Source organism: Schistocerca gregaria, chromosome X (genome assembly GCF_023897955.1).
Source record: "Schistocerca gregaria isolate iqSchGreg1 chromosome X, iqSchGreg1.2, whole genome shotgun sequence".
Classification (NCBI taxonomy): domain Eukaryota; kingdom Metazoa; phylum Arthropoda; class Insecta; order Orthoptera; family Acrididae; genus Schistocerca; species Schistocerca gregaria.
This window is the reverse complement of record NC_064931.1, coordinates 292,466,201-292,486,060: the sequence shown is the minus strand read 5'-3', so window position 1 is coordinate 292,486,060 and position 19,860 is coordinate 292,466,201. Positions and strand designations below refer to the sequence as shown.

Here is a 19,860-nt window from a genome sequence, read left to right as displayed (position 1 = left end):
ACTTGGCCATATGCACAGCATCACCTGTGAAGTCAAGGGGAAATAACTCTCAGAACCGTACTCTTCATAGCTACCCTATAAACCTCTCTCTGACACCTACAATCAATCAAAATAAACTACCTAAAAGAAAGGAAGCACCAAGAAGGGGAGGAAGAAATGAAATGAAAATTCACAGATTGAGAGGTATACGACATTACTCAGTGATTACAAAGTCAAGACAAATTTATAAATAACTGGGCTATTGGTACAACACTGCAACCTCCTCTGGCCTTGGTGCATGCACCGATTCAGTTGGGAAGGGTGTCATAAAGTCGTCATATCCATTGCCGAGCCAAGCTGGCCCACAACGGTTGTAACTGGTCCACAGTATCCTGGGTACTGGCACTGGGATGAAGCTGATGCCTGAGCTGGTCCCACACTTTCTATCAGGGACAGATCTGGAGATCATTCTGACCACAAGGGTATCTCAACCTCATGCAGACAGCTCAGAGAGATATACACCACGTGTGGACAAGCTTGTCCTATTCAAAAATGGCACTATGAGGTTATCAAAAAAGGACGCAGGATGTCCATGATGTACCACTGGGGAGAGTACCCTCACAAATCACTGTCAAATAGGACCTGAAGTCATACCACATGATTTCCCACACCATGACACCAGGAGTAGGAACAGCTGTGCCTTTCGAAAACACTGAAAAAATGGGATCTCTCCCCAGGTTGCCTCCATACTTTCTCACAATGGTCACCTGTGGCATTGCGGAACTGTGACACATTTCTGAAGAGAATGCAACATCGTTCATCAGCAGTCCATGTTTCCTGGCGCAGCACCACCTACAAATGCAGCTGTCTATGATATCTTGTTAATGGCCTCCTAGTCCAGTTGCAATTAACCTCTGAATAACGGTGCAGGAAGACACAATGTGTTGCAGGGAGTAAATTACCACTTCTCAGATGGCAAATGCAAATATGAAGTGGGTACAATATGTTTGGAGCACAATATGGTGAACCTCTGAACCTCCCTTCTAGTGATCAGTCAGGGTCAGCTGGAACCTCAATTTCAAGCATTATTGCCCTCATGTTCACTACTGGGTGGGTGTGGGGGGGGGGGGGGGGTGAGTGGCATGGTTCTACAGGATATACTCAATTTTTGCAGAGATAAGCCAACTGGAGTGAAGACTGCAAGCTTTGTTTGTAAGATGGGAGTGGTGCTTACTTAAGCAGCTTCAGAAAGAGACGTTATTGTGATCCTCTAATCACAATTCATTTATGAAACTGCACTGGGTGTGAATTTCTTGACCTCTGCTGTTAAATAAACAATTACAGGGAATCATATTATAGGCAACAAGTGCAAGACGTATAGAAAGTAGCACATGAATGCTTGGGCAAGCTGCTCTGCACTGTACATGGACTATGCAGAAAGTAACATCTGCCCCAATTTTAAAGGAGAGAACTGAAACCCATGTGAGAAGGTCCATGCAGAGGCACGTCACATAGCAGCACCCTGGAGCTGCTGCTCTGCAGAGGCCATCAAAGAGGAACTAACCCAAATGTAGAAATCACCCACATACAGAGCAGGGGTGACCAAAGGACCGATGGAGGCCCCAAGTCCACCTACAGCAATGAGGAAAAGAAGTACACTCAATAAGCAACCATGTGGGATGACATTCTCCTGGGTCCGTGGAGAACTGAAAACAGTACCAACCCGAATGCTGATCGACTGATGGAACAGGAACTGGCGGATAAAAATGGGAATGGGCCCTGAAGAACCCACCTTTGAAGTGTAAGAAAGATATGACGATGCGCCAAGCCATGTCACAGGCATTGCGAAGGTTGAAGAATACTGCAACCAAATGGCGGCGCTGGGAAAAAACCTGCCAAACTGCGGATTCCAAGCAAAGTAAATGATTGATCAGAGACTCCCTCTCGGAAGCCACACTGGTAAGGGGATAATAGATCCTGAGATTCGAGAACCCAATTGAGCCGACGGGCTACCATCCATTCAAGTAACTTGCAAACAACGTTTGTCAGACTGATTGGCTGATAGATTTCTTACTAGGCTTTAGGACGGGAACCACAATGCTATTCCTCCATTGAGAAGGGAAGTCACCCTGGAGCGAAATACGGTTAAGCACCGGGAGAAGATGTTGTCGTCGTGGAGCACTGAGATGTTGAAGCAACTGATTATGAGTGGAGTCTGGGCCAAGAGCCGTATCATGAGAAGAAGAAAGTGCGGCAAGAAGTTCCCATTCAGTACAAAGTTCATTGTAAGATTCTAACTCACAAGGGGTAAAACACAAGGCAGAAGCTTCGGCCCACTGTTTCTGGTGAAGGAAAGCAGCCGGATAGGAGGTTGATGCTGATGCTGTTGCACAATGGGTCGCAAGATGTTCAGCAAGAATCAATGGGTCCATGCAAAGGCCATCCGGGAGGGCAAGGCTCGAGAGGGTAGACTACCAATGGAAACCTTGGAGAGAGCAAAGTGTAGCCTATACCCGTGACATAGGAACAGTAGAACCGAGGGAAGAAACAAAGTGTTCCCAACATACCTGTTTGCTCCATTTGATTAAGTAACAGGCTTTGGCGCAAAGGTGTTTAAAGGTAATAAGACTGGCAGCGGAAGGGTGCCTCTTAAGGTGTTGCAAAGCTCAACGGCGATCACGGATGGCAATGGCAATGACCGTACTCCACCACGAGACCTGCCAGAGGTGGAACGGTCCAGAAGAGTGTGGAGTAGCAAGGCTAGCAGTGCGTACAATCTCATCAGACACATCGCGTAGTACGTCATCAATAAAACCTGACAGAGGGGGAGAAAAAACTACCTGCACAGTATATAGAAGCCAATCGGCATGTTGGAAAGACCAACACGGTAACCTGTCCATCAGGGAGCGAGAGAATCAACAAGAAGTGGTCACTATTGCAAAGGTCGTCGTGTGATGACAAGTGTAAGGAAGAGAGGAGGGAAGGAGAAGAAAGAGGAAGATCAAAGGCAGAAAAGGTACCATGGCCAGCACTGAAATGGGTAGGGGAGCCATCATTAAGAAAGCAAGAAATTGGTTTATGAGAAGACCCTGACTAGATGGAAATGCACTGCCTAGCAAGGAATGGTGAGCATTAAAATCCCAGAGGAGGAGGAAGGGAGGAGGAAGTTGCTGAAGAAGGGCAGTTAAGGCAGCAGGCGTAAGAGTCCTGTCAGGAGGGAGATAAAGATTGCAAACTGTAACCCCAGAGTCCAGGTTGACCCTAACAGCAACCGCTTCCAATCTAGTTTGAAGAGGAATCCACATGCTAGCAACATCTGTACGGACCAATGTACAAACGCCACCAGAGGTCCGCAGGGGGCCGACCCGATTTCGATAGAAAGCATGGAACCCACAAAGGGTCGGAGAGTACTCATCAGTAAAATGAGATTCCTGTAGAAACACACAAGCTGCAGAGTAAAACAAACTAAGGGATATCAACTATGGAAGGTGACGGTAATATCCATTACATTTCCATTGGATAACCACAGAATGATGATTCAAATGGGGAATGAACAGGCCGGTCATAACTCCGGGTCACCACCCGTCCGTCACCGACAAGGAGGGGGCGACATCCATGAACAGCAGGTCAGAGCCAGGTTGGGAAGGTGGGGATGGGACCACTGGCGACACCAGAGGCTCCTTGTCTGGGGACTTGTGTTTTTTCTTCTTTTCTATTTGAGATCGAGGAGGGCTGTCCTGCAAAAAGGAGCCAGCTGCAGCAAGAAAGAGAGCGGGCCATCTGGGGGCCCACAGACCATGGTTCTCGTGGTGGTCGTGTGGTAGCAGACCTTTGGCCTGGAAGGTGCTGGGAAGGGGGGGTCCCAGAACGGGTGCTCTTGACCAGCAGATGCCGAAGAAGTGTGACACTTCTCCGGCTCGGGAGGGGGAGTGGCGCTCGGAGGGGAGGGTGTGGCAACCATAGGGGAGAGGGGGGGAGGGTAGGAGAGGGGTTCGGGACTAGGGTAAGGAAGGGGGAGGAAGGGGTGAAGATGTAACTAAAGCGTAGCTAGACGTCATTGACACAGGATGTATATGTGCATACTTCTTACAAGACTCAGTGTAGGTTAGACAATCAAGGGACTTATACTCCTATATCTTCTTTTCCTTCTTATAAGTCGGGCAATCCGGTGAACATGGAGAATGAATGCCATGACAATTAACACACACAGGAGGGGTAACACAGGAACACCCCTCATGGAGTGGACGTCCACAGTCACCACAGAGAGGGTTCTGTGAACAGTGGGAAGACATGTGTCCAAAAGGAAAGCTCTTAAGACATCTGAAGGTGGTGGGATGTACGACTTCATGTCACATTGCTAAACCATAATCTTGACCTTCTCAGGGAGGGTATCCCCTTCAAAGGCCAGGATAAAGGCACCAGTATCAATGCAATTGTCCTTTGGGCCCTTCTGAACACGGCGAACAAAATGAACACCCTGCCGTCCTACATTCTCCCCAAGTTCTTCATCAGTTTGAAGGATGAGGTCCCTATGAAAAAATCGCACCTTGAACCATATTAAGAGACTGGTGGGGGGTAATGGACACAGGAATTGTGCCAAGATGGTCACAGGCACGAAGGGCCACACACTGAGCAGCTGAAGCAGTTTTGACCAACTACGAACCCGACCGCATCTTGCTCAGAGTGTCCACTTCTCCAAACTTGTCTTTGATGTGTTTCACAAAAAATAAAGGTTTGGTATTGGTAAAAGTATCCCTATCAGTCCTGGTGCAAACCACAAAGCGGGGGGAAAGGTTTCACCCCAAGCCGACAAGCCTGACCCTCCTCCCAGGGGGTAGCCATGGAAGCGAAGGCCGAAGGGCAGAAGAAGCAGCACTAAAAGAATCATTTCCATTCAAAGAGAAGGTTCTGGACGACCTGTAGGCATTTCATTTGCATAGCATCCACCCTGATACCACCCCCTCTGATCAGGGGCTCTCCCCACAGGCGCCACCCAGCCGCAGCAAAGGCCATTTGGCAGGAGTTCCGATGCTCCAGGATGACAAGCAACCACTCCTAGGCTTACATGAGGTCACAGCTCAGGTATCAGAAGTGCGATCTCTATGTTTTCAGGGGATTCAACCAATAGGGTACATAGCGACCCCAGCACATCGGCTGGCTACCATGCTGGCTATATATCCTAGCATCAGACAACGACGTGAAGGAAAAGATGGTAGGAACTAGGAGGTCACACTCCGGAGACAACTGGTAACATGCTCTTCCCCAAATGGCTCACACTATGGAATAGAAATTTAGTAATGGAGTTCAAACCCAAGAGGGGGACCAGAGAATGCCAAAAGAATGAGGCAATTACTCAACAAAACCTAATCGCAAAGCTAACATAACCAGGAGGATAGCGGGGCCAACATAAACAAGGATGCCAAGAGTGGGAGAGGAGAGGGCGGAAGCAAAGGAGGAAGGACAGGAAAGGAGGGGAAGGGAAAGGATATGCAACCTGCGAAAGAAGGAAGGCTGCAATAACTCGGGGCCCCGTGCTCGCCATGCACACACTCATGAAAGGGCCGTGAGTCCCCTGGGGGAGTTTTAAGTTCGTCTCTCCACCTTCTTTGCCTGCCACACAGTCTTCTTCCACTATGAAGAGAGATTTGAAAATTTACAGGTCATTGTTGGGCATGAAGTTTAATGTATGACTTGCTTGCATAAGATATTTACATTTCATCTGGTGTGCAACTTTTGCTCTCTTGCATTTCATCCAATTCATGCTCATACTAGAGCCACTACACTCCAGGGGAAATTACTCTTGCTTGTACCAATAAAAAACCACATGACTTTCCGTATTGTTACATAATTAATCTCTATTGTAAATAGCAGTAATTGCCCAGTAGCATTAAGGAAATTCTAACATCGGATGTGGAAGTGGACATGCATTTCATGTTTGGGAACGATACTCTGCTGGAACACCATACAACTCTGCTCATATATGAGCAACATGTTGCAAAACATGAACTACTGTGATGCTACATCACTTTTTGCATCACAGGCATGACACCATGTTGTAATACACAGCTTTCTTACATAAATGTCAACATTCATACTCTGAAAACCACCACAAAGTGCATGGCTGACAGTATCACCCATTGTACCACTCATTAGACTTCCTGGAAATCCTAGTTTTGTACCTCTTTGTTATCAACCCCACATGTTAGAACAATTTTTTAAGATAGATCTCTCGAGTGTTTTTCAAGCAATTTCATTTGCAAGCTGATTTCACTTCCCCATGTCATATCAATGAATCAAAGTCTGCCATCTGCTTTACTCATAATTGGACGAATGTAATTATTTGATTTCATATCTGCACAAATAGTTACCTCAAGGTAGGAACTGATTAATTCCAATTGTTTGTCACTGTTACTGTAGTCATAGAATCCTATGTTTTTGCATTTTGTGTAGTGGACAGTTTTATATTTCCAAACATTTAAAGCAAGTTGTCAATCTTAGCATCACTTTGAAATCTTACGATCTGGCTAAATATTTGTGCAACATTGATTAAAGTAATTCATTACAGATGACGACATCATTTGCAAACAGTTTTAGGTTACTATTAATATTGTCTGTGAGGTCATTAACACACAGCATGAGCAGCACTTCCCTGGGAAATGTTCGAAGTTACTTCAACAACTGTCAATCACTCTCAATCTCACATAATGTGTGGCATCCTCCTTACTAAGAAATCCCCGATCAAATACGAATTTCATTTCATACGTAATATGATCGTACTTTCACTAACAAGTGTTGGTACAGAACTGAATTAAATTCTTTCTACACTTGAAGAGTCATATTGCTGGCTTTTTAATTTGAAATTGCATGTTATGAAAGTACTATGTTTTGTGCATAGACATATTAAAAATGTCAAATGTATTATTTCTGGTAGAATTTGTTGTAAAAAAAGTCAAGAAACATTATGGTGATGCTTAAAATTGCTATCATATCTCTACTTGCAAAAGTACAAAAATAAACATCTTCAGGTGTTTTACTCATTCAGTGACTGTGAGTGTATCAACTAATCACAGACAAGCAAAAACTTATTAAGTTTACTTGAACTTGTTTGTTACTTTTAGATTAGATTAGATTCAGTTTACGTTCCATAGACCCAAAAAATGAGATGATTCTTGTGGGTGTGGAACATATCAGAAAGTATAAAATAAAAAGATAAGACATTTGAATGTAATACGTACTACCCTGATCATTTGTCAGGAGATAGTCGAAACTGGTTAATACAATGCAGTACACCGTAACAGCTAATATTTACAGAACTAACACGCTGTCAGAATGAAACACTGTTATGCACTATTAATAAATTTATCATACACAAAATATCTAATCTTGACTGTTGTGACCAAGTGTTGCCAAAACTGAAATCTAACCGATATATTTACTAAGTGTTTAAGCAATTCTGTGGTATGCCCTTCCCAACTGAATTTATTACTGAGTTGCAATCTCAGAAATTTAACACTGTCAACCTTTGGTTCTGAACTGCAAATAGTGGGTATTCTCAAAGTTTAATGACAGTGAATTAGCTTTAAACCACTTATTCATGTCAATGAAAATTTGATTAGCAGCTATTTCTAAACGTGTACTTGACTTGCTACTTATTGCAATGTCTGTATCAAACAAAATAAACTTAGCATCTGGCAATGGAACAGATAAGAGGTCATTAACATGCACAAGAAAAAGCAATGGACCCAAGATGGAACCTTGAGGAACACCACATGTACTTAATTCCCCGTCAGATGAAGACTGACTGCTTACTGCACAGGTATTTCACAAAGACACCCTTTGTTTCCTGTTAGATAGATGAGACTTAAATCATTTCACAGCATTGGCGGTTACACCATAATATTCTAATTTACTTAAGAGAGTGCTGTCGTTCACACAGTGAAAGGCTTTTCACAGGTCACAGAAAATGCCAGTAGCCTCTAATTTACTATCTAATCAATTAAGTACATTCTTACTGTTAAGTGTAAATAGTTTCCTCTATATCAGAACCCTTAAGAAATCCAAACTGTGACTTGGACAATATATTATTTGCAGTCTGATGCTTGAGAAGATGCTTAAACACAACCTTGTCAAATAATTTTGAGAAAGCCAGAAAAAGTGAAACTGATCGATAATTTGATGGTATCTCTTTATCCACCTTCTCGTAAAGAAGCTTAACATTAGCATATTATAGGGAGTCTAGAAATGTTCCGTTGATAAGAGATTGATTATACAAATAACTTAAGATAGAACTCAACTCGCGTGAGCACTCGTTGATTAACTTTGTTGATATGTAATCATGTTGTTGTTGTGGTCTTCAGTCCTGAGACTGGTTTGATGCAGCTCTCCATGCTACTCTATCCTGTGCAAGCTCCTTCATCTCTCAGTACCTTCTGCAACCTACATCGTTCTGAACCTGTTTAGTGTATTCATCTCTTGGTCTCCCTCTACGATTTTTACCCTCCACACTGCCCTCCAATGCTAAATTGGTGATCCCTTGATGCCTCAGAACATGTCCTACCAACCGATCCCTTCTTCTGGTCAAGTTATGCCACAAACTACTTTTCTCCCCAATCCTATTCAATACCTCCTCATTAGTTATGTGATATACCCATCTAATCTTCAGCATTCTTCTGTAGCACCACATTTCGAAAGCTTCTATTCTCTCCTTGTCCAAACTATTTATCGTCCATGTTTCACTTCCATACATGGCTACACTCCATACAAATACTTTCAGAAATGACTTCCTGACACTTAAATCTAGACTCGATGTTAACAAATTTCTCTTCTTCAGAAATACTTTCCTTGCCATTGCCAGTCAACATTTTATATCTTCTCTACTTCTACCATCATCAGTTATTTTGCTTCCCAAATAGCAAAACTCCTTTACTACTTTCAGTGTCTCATTTCCTAATCTAATTCCCTCAGCATCACCAGACTTAATTAGACTACATTCCATTATCCTCGTTTTGCTTTTGTTGATGTTCATCTTATATCCTCCTTTCAAGATACTGTCCATTCCATTCAACTGCTCTTCCAAGTCCTTTGCTGTCTCTGACAGAATTACGATGTCATCAGGTGAATGTCAAAGTTTTTATTTCTTCTCAATGGATTTTAATACCTACTCCGAATTTTTCTTTTGTTTCCTTTACTGCTTGCTCAATATTCAGATTGAATAACACCTGGGAGAGGCTACAACCTTGTCTCACTCCTTTCCCACCCACTGCTTCCCTTTCATGTCCCTTGACTCTTATAACTGCCATCTGGTTCCTGTACAAATTGTAAATAGCCTTTCGCTCCCTAAATTTTACCCCTGCCACCTTTAGAGTATTCCAGCCAACATTGTCAAAAGCTTTCTCTAAGTCTACAAATGCTAGAAATGTAGGTTTGCCTTTCCTTAATCTTTCTTCTAAGATAAGTCATAAGGTCAGTATTGCCTCACGTGCTCCAGTGTTTCTACGGAATCCAAACTGATCTTCCGCGAGGTCAGCTTCTACTAGTCTTTCCATTCGTCTGTAAAGAATTCGTGTTAGTATTTTGCAGCTGTGGCTTATTAAACTGATAGTTTGGTAATTTTAACATCTGTCAACACCTGCTTTCTTTGGGATTGGAATTATTATATTCTTCTTGAAGTCTGAGGGTATTTCACCTGTTTCATACATCTTGCTCACCAGATGGAAGAGTTTTGTCAGGACTGGCTCTCCCAAGGCCGTAAGTAGTTCCAATGGAATGTTGTCTACTTCGGGGGCCTTGTTTTGACTCAGGTCTTTCAGTGCTCTGTCAAATTCTTCACGCAATATCATATCTCCCATTTCATCTTCATCTACATCCTCTTCAATTTCCATAATATTGTCGTCAAGTACATCGCCCTTGTATAGACCCTCTATATACTCCTTCGACCTTTCTGCTTTCCCTTCTTTGCTTAGAACTGGGTTTCCATCTGAGCTCTTGATGTTCATACAAGTGGTTCTCTTATCTCCAAAGGTCTCTTTAATTTTCCTGAAGGCAGTATCTATCTTACCCCTAGTGAGATAAGCCTCTTTGCACTTCCTGTCGATCTCATTTTTTCAGACGTCTGTATTCCTTTTTGCCTGCTTCATTTACTGCATTTTTATATTTTCTCCTTTCATCAATTAAATTCAATATTTCTTCTGTTACCCAAGGATTTCTACTAGCCCTTGTCTTTTTACCTACTTGATCCTCTGCTGCCTTCACTACTTCATCCCTCAAAGCTACCCATTCTTCTTCTACTGTATTTCTTTCTCCCATTCCTGTCAATTGTTCCCTTATGCTCTCCCTGAAACTTTTTACAACCTCTGGTTCTTTCAGTTTATCCAGGTCCCATCTCCGTAATTTCCCACCTTTTTGCAGTTTCTTCAGTTTTAATCTACAGGTCATAACCAATAGATTGTGGTCAGAGTGCACATCTACCCCTGGAAATGTCTTACAAATGTAATCATACCCAATGGAATACTTAAGATTTTAAGGATTTTATGATGGATGGTACTTATTTCGGAGACATTCTTAGGGTTTGGTCTCCCCAACATCTACGTCATTAGTGCTGAACTTGAAGATTATGGGACATACAAGTCAGAAATAAAACTTTGATGATAATTGTGATACATGCACAAATAATGTATTCGATATCGTTGTGTGCAATTTCAGAACAAGTTCGATTCAAAGTGAGCATAAAATTAACTACTTAATAGTCGTCAAAACTGTTTGTTCAACTCTCAATTTGAGATTTTCTCTCCACATCTTTGAGAATTCTGAATGAAGACAAAACAACTACCTGTCAGTTTAAAACTGGTTGCCAGACCAACATACTAGCTCAGAACCTCATCTTCTGCATGGAATGTTTTCACAAATTGAAGTATCCAAGTCCTAAGCTTCACTTCTGCCAGTACCTCTCTCCTACTTCCAGAAATCACTCTGACGCTTTAAGGATAGGACATACATTAAGCCTGATTAGCTCAGCCAACAAGAGAACTGCCTACAAAATGCTAAGTTCTGAATGCAAGTTCCAGTTCAGCACACAGTTTTAATCTACCAGATAGTTTCAAAATAGTGCACTCTCTGCAGTAAATGCTGCTATTTCATGCACATCTTTATTGGGATGCAAAAACAGCATGTTTGGAGCACTGGATGTAATTGACTGTTGTCACTACAGACCACTGCAACCACACATCATGTTGTTAAGCACATTCCGTGTAATCATTTCTGAGCAGTGACATACCACACTGGAAATTACATCCACATTCACGTCCACACCCATGAATGCATTGCTGTCTCTTCTGAGAGAGGCTTATAGGACGATATGGCTTGTTGAACCCAATGTAGGCAACGGTGGAATTAATTTCCAAGGGAGGTATGAACTGCAAAGAGAAGATGAATTCTGAGCAAGGAAAATTGCGTATCACACCCACTGCGTACTTGACAGGTCATTAGAAATTGAGAACCTAGCTCAGATCTGACAAGGAAGGGGAAGTACATCAAGTATATTCCTTTCAAAATATCACAGCATTTGTCTTAAATGAGTTAAGAAACCACGAAAAACAAAAAGGAAACAAGAATGGTGTTTAACTTCCAGTCAGTGACAAGGCCATTACTGGTGTAGTATGAGTTCAGATGAGAAAGGAAATGGGCTGTCTCTCTTCAAAGTACCCCTCTTGGCATCTGCCTTGAGCAATTTAAGAAACTTATAGAGAACTTACATTTCGATTACTGGATGGGGATTTAAACCACTGTTCTCCCAAATACAAGTGCAGCATCTGCAACACATCATTCCCAATGATGGATAATATGACAAATATTCTTGTTGTAAAAGTCTGCATTTTCACTGTTAAAAAAAAATGTTCCACCTCGAAAATTATCTCGTCGTAATTTTTAAAATACTCGTACCTGTCTTGCAATTGTTTCTTCACCCAAAGATAGAGGATGCATTACAATCCATAACATCTGGATCCTCCCTCTACCACTAATACCAGTTTCTTTGACTTACACAGATGGGATTTGTCTTGACCCTTTGCTTCTTTCAGTCCACTCCTCCACTTCATTGTGTGCCATACCCAACTTCCTCTGCCTGTGCCACGCCAGGCTCCCTATCCAACTCACAAAGGTATCAATCTTGTGAAGTAATACACAGCACTGGTAGTGGCTTTCTTTTAGTCTTTTTTTGTAACAAGATGTATCAATATTCTCCATTACCTACTGACCCTGTAACTATGAACTGTCATAATTTTTTGATACTGTGATACTTCTTGACAACTACATTCAATGCATGTTTCTAAGCTTTCATTATACTAGTCCTCAATGTATTTTTCAGTCTAAATGCCTCTTTTACATTATGTAATTCCACTGAATTTCACGTCCCTAATACAAAATTTTTTGCATAAATATAATAATGACATCCTTTGTGTGTTTGTTATGTTCCTCCTATTTTTGTTTCATTCGAGGATGTGAAACATGCTGCTTTGCATTTTTTGTTCTTTCTAGAAAACCAAGGTTAGGACCGGCTATTTGTCAAAGAACAGAAATGAGTATTGACACCAGTTAAAAGAATGTATAGGACTGGAAAAAATGATATACCATCCATGAAAGGCATGGTTCATGCAGCATGCATATAAAAGAACAGTAGCTGAGAAAATCATTTTCTTTCACAATTAATTCTTACAAGGAAACATCACCAACTCGACCCTGTATTTTAAGTAGAAAAAGGCACATTTGCAATATATCAGCCCCAGCTATCGACCCCAAGTGAAAATTTGGATCATAATTCTGGTAGTAAGTAGTTGTGACCACCTCAAAGTACAGTTTTTAAATATGTGCTTGCATTGCTTGTGTGTCACTCACTCTACCCCTTCAGCTGCCTAATGCCCAAGCTCCTAGTACTTTACAGCAGAGTGACAACCAGAACCCACCTACTCACGGGATGTTGACGGCAAGAGAAGAGGAGGATCATGTGTCCCAAATGGATAGGAAGTAAGTAATATGAGTATGTCATTCAACATCAATATCAACAAACCTAAGCAACTATACAATTAAAACTTCCTGGCAGATTAAAACTGTGTGCCAGACCGAGACTTGAACTCAGGACTGTGCAAGTCAAAGGTCCCCAGTTTGCGTCTTGGTCCGGTACACAGTTTTAATCTGCCAGGAAGTTCCATATCATCGCCCTCTCCACTGAAGGGTGATAATCTCATTCTGGAACTAAACATTTACTATGAAACAAGGTTTATAATCTTTATTTTACAATTTGATCATCCCAGCCTCGTTGGAGAAGAGTGCAACTCCTACAAATGTACTTCACCTTAACAGTGTCAGCTTTGCAATCCAAAGAAAATAATACACAACAGTGATAATAATAATGAAACAGCACTACACTACTACTTTAATGACACATTACTTTCAATGATTTACAGTGCATTTGTGGACTGCAACGAAAAAATGTTCAGAGCAAAGAGATTTATGGCACCAGCTACAAGTCAGAAACAGCACACACTGACACGATGTCACTGTACCAATGTCAAAATAGCATTTCACTGGATGTTAAAAGTGATCTGGCCAAACACAGGTGTAGCCATTTTGATACAAGGGATACTGGAAGACTGGTGCTCGTAACTGCCTGTTAAGATGAAACTGCATCTGAAGGATGTTGTTACACTGGCCAAACTTCAAATCGACACCAAGAAGTCATGCTGAGTTGGTAAACCTGAGGACAAAACTATTGAATATATGGAAGCCAAATACATCCAGTGGTGGACAGTACCATTCGCCACCTGGTGATAATGCTGTGTCTTCTGCTCCATGCTCTTCATGCACTGACAAGCTTTTGTGGATGGAAAATAAGCCAACAGTTAGAATTGTTCTGCTATAATCTTGTACAATTTTTTAAAAAATCTTCTGTTACCACGTCTTTAAATATTTCTTGTCGACTTGTTTAGAATATGAGGTGACTGCTACAACACTGTCTGCATGAAATACACTGTATTTGATACCTGGCCCAAATGTCCCTGTTGTCTCTTTTAAAGGGACAAGCAGAGGTGACAGCTAGTGTGTATCTGCATACACCACTGGCAATATTGTGCAGCTGTGCACTGTGTTACTGATAAACTGTACAATCATGTAAACATCTTTCGTCCATTTTTTGGCAAGAGATCGACCAGCCATAATTTCAAATTAAACTCCTTCTGATCTATAGTGCAAACATTCTGCCTGAGCTCCGGTGTCAGCAACAAATTCTTCACATGCATTAAGTATTGCTGTCTCATCACCAGTTTTCTTAATTTTAGTAACGTGCATTACTTTTCGTGACAATACCATGTTTCTTCTTGAAAGCATACATTCAACTAGCAGATGCCTTAAACCTTTTTCGTCCCACCTTCATTGTGGCTTGAATGCCCCACTGCTGTATATTAACAGTGTGGATAATCATCTTTTTTTTCTGAATGAGTTATTAAATTTATCTTGTCAGATTGAATTGACCTTGGGAAGCTTTTGTTGATGCATACCCTAGTTTTCAATTTATTTACTCCTAATGTACATTTCCCTTTTTTGTTTTCATAATCTAAGGTTAATCTTGACAGTCCTTAAATACAGATTTCTCTTCTTTTCACTTTTCCAAAAGACAACAGCTCACTTCATGTACTACTCTGTTACATAGAGGGGCAATGTGGTACCCTATGATGCTACATTTTCAAAGCAGGATTCATCATCTCTCACTTGTTACACCCATGTCCCATTGCACCAATGATGTTGTTCATGAAATGTTACTATGGTGAGTGGGCAGCCTCATTTTTGTCATTGTCAGTCTCTCATAAACAAGCAACAAACACCAGGCCACTATTTCACTCTACGTCTAGCACATTTTCATTCATGAAGTTGTCTACGATTTCTACAAAAAAGGGCTAAATAATAGCACAAAGAAAGCCCCATACACTTTTGTTTACCTTGTATAAAAATTTGTTGAATAGCCGCACACAATGTCACCAGTCATGACTTTCAGGAGCTCTCATTCTTTGATGTTTAAATGTTGCAACTAGACCCATCATTTCATATCACTCCTCGAGGTGACACACTGTCACTTGTTGGCATAACATTATGAAGGCAACCTCTTACTCACTTCTATGTAAGAGGTCTGTTCAAAAAATTACAGAACTTTGTACACAAATTTTTTCTACACTTGCCTTTTACTTACTAGGGCATGGACCCCTTCAAGATACTCTCCTCCACAATTGATACGCCACTCCCAATGCCATTTTCACTTCTGGAAGCAGTCTTGATATGCCTCTTGCTAAATCGTTTGAAGCGTTATCTGCAAATTTTCTTTTATGTAGTCTATCATAACAAATCTTCATTCTTTCAACTTTGAAAATAAAAAAAAAAGTCTAATGGGACCAGAACTAGATAGTACGGAGGATGAGGCAACACAGTTATTTTGATTTTTGTGCAATAGTTGCACACCAACAGGAATCAATGTTTGGGTGCATTAGCGTGATACAAGAGCCATGAATTGTTTCATCACATTTCAGGCTCTTTCCTTCTCATATTTTCTTGCTGGCATCACAACACATCCCAACAGGACCATCGATCAACAGTTTGTCCCTGTGGCACGAATTCATGATGAACTTGTCCTTAAAAGTCAAAGTAAACTATCAGCAAGGCTTTGACATTTGGCCTGGCCTGGCCTGGCCTGACTAGCTTCTTTCAGTCTTGGAGAACCTTTCCTCGACTCAATGTGAAGATTGGTTTCAACATCATAACCGTAGACCCATGTCTCATCACCAGTTATGATTCTCTTAAGGAATACTTGTTCTCATTTGCACAATCCAAAAGCTCTTCAAACATTGTGAGGCCAAGTTCTTTCTGGACTTATAAGCCATGAGACGAATTTGGCAGCAACACAATGCATTCCAAGATGCTGTGTCAGAATTACATGACATGGTCCAAGTGAAATGTTACATTCTTCTGCACTCTCTCAGTCAGTCAGTCTTCAACTGACATGCACAGCTTCAATGACATTCCTGATGTGAGCGCCGTGAGTAGCTGTCGAACGGCATTCTGAACAAGGGTCATCTTTAACTTTGTCCGGCCATTTTTGAACCGTGTGAACCATTTGTAACACTGAGTACAGCTTCATCACTAATCACTCTAGGCTCCCTGCATCATTTGGTGTGTGTCTGTAAAGGCTTTCTTGAGTTTCAATCAAAGTTTAATGCGGACGCATTCCTCCTCTGACTCTGCCATCTCGAAATTTGCAAACTGTGCGACACAACATTCTACTCAATACAGCACTAAACAATAACTAACAGACATACAACAATGAAACTTCCGGCAGTTACACATTAAACACAGGTATGTGCAGGGATGCCAACCGAATTTCGCTCCAACACACCATTGGCATGAAAGTTCCAGAAGTTTTTGAACGGAGCTTGTGGCAGTTCTTCACTCTTAAGTATTAGGTGATTACCATGGGCAAGAAAAACAGACAATAGGTGTGTGGGCATGTTTAAAAATTGTACTTTCAGAGCATCATAACTGCATAATATCAGAATTATGGCCCAATTTTTCACATAGGTTCAACTGATGGAGTTAGAAGTAACATACAACAAAATTTTGGGATCATATGTGAAACAGGTGATTAAAAAATTTACTGTGGTAAGGATCCAAATCTTGAACCAATAAAAACCATCTGGGAGAAAGACAGACAAGGGAAAAATGCAATGGGGTTCTTTAACACAGTAAACAAAAACTAAACATATGAAACACTGAGAACCATAACAGCTTAAAGCACACCGTCAACTGTCAGACAGTAGCATTTATTTAAGCTTCTGACATCTGTTGATATTATGGTGAGTCAGGTTTATCTGTGCTGTAGGCCCACATCAAATATATGAACATTAAAAAAAGGCTGTCTCACTGGTTTCTCTGATATTCACTTAAATGAAGGCTTGATGATGGTATGGTTTATGCCCTTATGGTTCTTAGTCACTCATATACTAGCTGTGGATTGCTAAATGTGGCAAGCTACTTAAAAACCATGTTCCCCCCCCCCCCCCACTGTGTGTGTGTGTGGGGGGGGGGGGGGGGCGCACGCATCACAATTTTTTAATAATTATTCCAATATTAACCATAATACTAGCATTTTAACATGGCAGCAAGAGCCAAGTTTAATGTTCGTTCTTACGCTATGTGATCAAAAGTGTCCAGACGCCAGGCTGAAAATGACTTACAAGTTTGTGGCGCCCTCCATCGGTAATGCTGGAATTCAATATGGTGTTGGCCCACCCTTAGCCTTGATGACAGCTTCCACTCTTGCAAGCACACATTCAATCAGGTGTTGGAAGGTTTCTTGGGGAATGGCAGCCCATTCTTCATGGAGTCCTGCACTGAGAGAGGTATCGATGTCGGTCGGTGATGCCTGGTAGGATGTCGGCATTCCGAAACATCCCAAAGGTGTTCTATAGGATTCAGGTCAGGACTCTGCAGACCAGTCCATTACAGGGATGTTATTGTCATGTAACCATTCCGCCACAGGCCATGCATTATGAACAGGAGCTCGATCGTGTTGAAAGATGCAATCACCATCCCTGGATTGCTTTTCAACAGTGGGAAGCAAGAAGGTGCTTAAAACATCAATGTAGGCCTATGCTGTGATAGTGCCACACAAAACAACAAGGAGTGCAAGCCCCTTAAATGAAAAACACGACCTCACCATAACACCACCACTTCTGAATTTCACTGTTGGCACTAAACACGCTGGGAGATGACGTTCACCGGGCATTCGTCATAACAACTCCCTGCCATCAGATCGCCACGTTGTGATTCATCACTCCACACGTTTGTCCACGGCTCAATCGTCCAATGTTTACACTCCTTACACCAAGCGAGGCGTCGTTTGGCATTTACCACTGTGATGTGTGACTTATGAGCAGCTGCTTGACCATGAAATCTAAGTTTTCGCACCTCCTGCCTAACTGTCATAGTACTTGCAGTTGATACTGATGCAGTTTGGAATTCCTGTGTGATGGTCTGGATAGATGTCTGCCTAGTATACAATACAAACCTCTTCAACTGTTGGCGATCTCTGTTAGTCAACAGACAAGGTCAGCTTGTCCGCTTTTGTGTTGTACATGTCCCTTCACGTTTCCACTTCACTATCACATCGGAAACAGTGTACCTAGGGATGTTTAGGAGTGTGGAAATCTTGTGTACAGACGTAAGACACAAGTGACACCCAATCACCCTACCATGTTCGAAGTCCATCTGCTCTCTCAGGATGTCTAATGACTACTGAGATTTCTGATACGGAGTACCTGGCAGTAAGTGGCAGCACAATGCACCTAATATAAAAAAATATGTTTTTGGCAGTTTCTGGATACTTTTGATCAGATAGTGTATATGGCCTTCGAATTTAAAGAACAAGACCAGCCTCAAAAACTCTATGTGTAGCTCACATACCTCACCATCTCAACTGCAACTTCAGATAAAGAGCAACAAACTACAAGGTCATATGTCCCTCCTACCTACAACAGGGAAATCTACAAAACTACACATCAAAGAAGGGCCCAGAGCACAAAATCCACGGAATGAACACCCCAATGTGAACCGAATGTCAACAAAGCCTAGAGAATGGAACAAAGAAGAAAAGGGGGTACAGGAGAAAGATGGGTAACATGCCTCATACCAGGAGCAGCTGGAGGCTCTCAAAGGCAGGGGGTACGATGCGGGACATATCTCCTACCGCTTACCAGAGTCACCCCACCCAACACTACCCAGAAAAGACTACCTAAATGGACAGGGCAAGAGAAGTACAGGGAAACAGGAAGAACACCAAGTTGAACATAACAACAAGAAGGGTGAACAAGTGCAAAAGAATGGGTAGAGCGAGGACTGCGGCAGACTACAAAGCTCAGACAACCATTGCACAGTTGAGGCAGAGGAGGCAACAGGGCACCCTGCCAACCCCTCAATGGGTCGAAAAGGCTGAGGCACCCTCTCTTAGAGAGAGAGTGATAAAGATCCATTCACGAATAAACCGTAACACCAGGTCAGCCACTGAGGCACTGTCGGCTAACACCAAGATTAGTGAGTCAGAAGGACTGAAAGTCCCCTGCAGGGCAGCTAGGTTAAGACAGTCCAGCAAAATGTGGACCACCGTCAAAAAGACACCACAACAGTGGGGTGGATCCTCATGATGGAAGATTTGACCATGATCAGCCAAGTCTGTCCAATGCAGTGCCGCAAAGGACAATGGAGTCCTTGCGAGGGGCCCGCGTAGAGGACCTCTACAAATTTATGGTCTCCTTTATCGTCCATAGTTTCTTTGGCAGAGTCAGAGTATGCCATTTCGTATTCTAAATCCTTAGATCTTGATGGCATAATCCAACCATAGTCCAGTTACAGAACACCGATTTGAAGAGGTGGCTTGACATTAGCTCATTTGGCCAGCCTGTCAGCAAGTTCATTCCCCGGTGTACCAAAATGACCCAGGGTCCATACAAAGATCACTCAACATCCACATTGTTTGAGAGCAAAAAGAGAATCCTGGATAGTCAGTACCAAAGGATGGTGAGGGTAACACTGGTCAAGAGCTTGTAAATCGCTCAACGAGTCACTACAGATGAGGAAAGACTCACTGGTGCAGGAATGGATATGCTCAAGAGCACGAGAGATAGTTACCAACTCCACAGTGAAAACACTGCAGCCATCAGGCAAGGAGTAGAGTTCATGACATCCACCTTGAATGTAAGCAAATCCAGTGTGACTGGCAAACTATCGGGCCATCAGTATGGGCTACTACTAAAACCCCAAATGTGCCGAGAATGGAGAAAAATTGGCAGTGGC

At 42.2% G+C, this 19,860-nt stretch overlaps 1 protein-coding gene across 1 annotated transcript in view; it reads right to left on the bottom strand.

Annotated features, from left to right (window-relative positions):
- Positions 1–19,860, bottom strand: part of LOC126298969 (exopolyphosphatase PRUNE1-like) — a 134,437-nt gene that overhangs the window by 38,247 nt on the left and 76,330 nt on the right. The window lies entirely within an intron of this gene.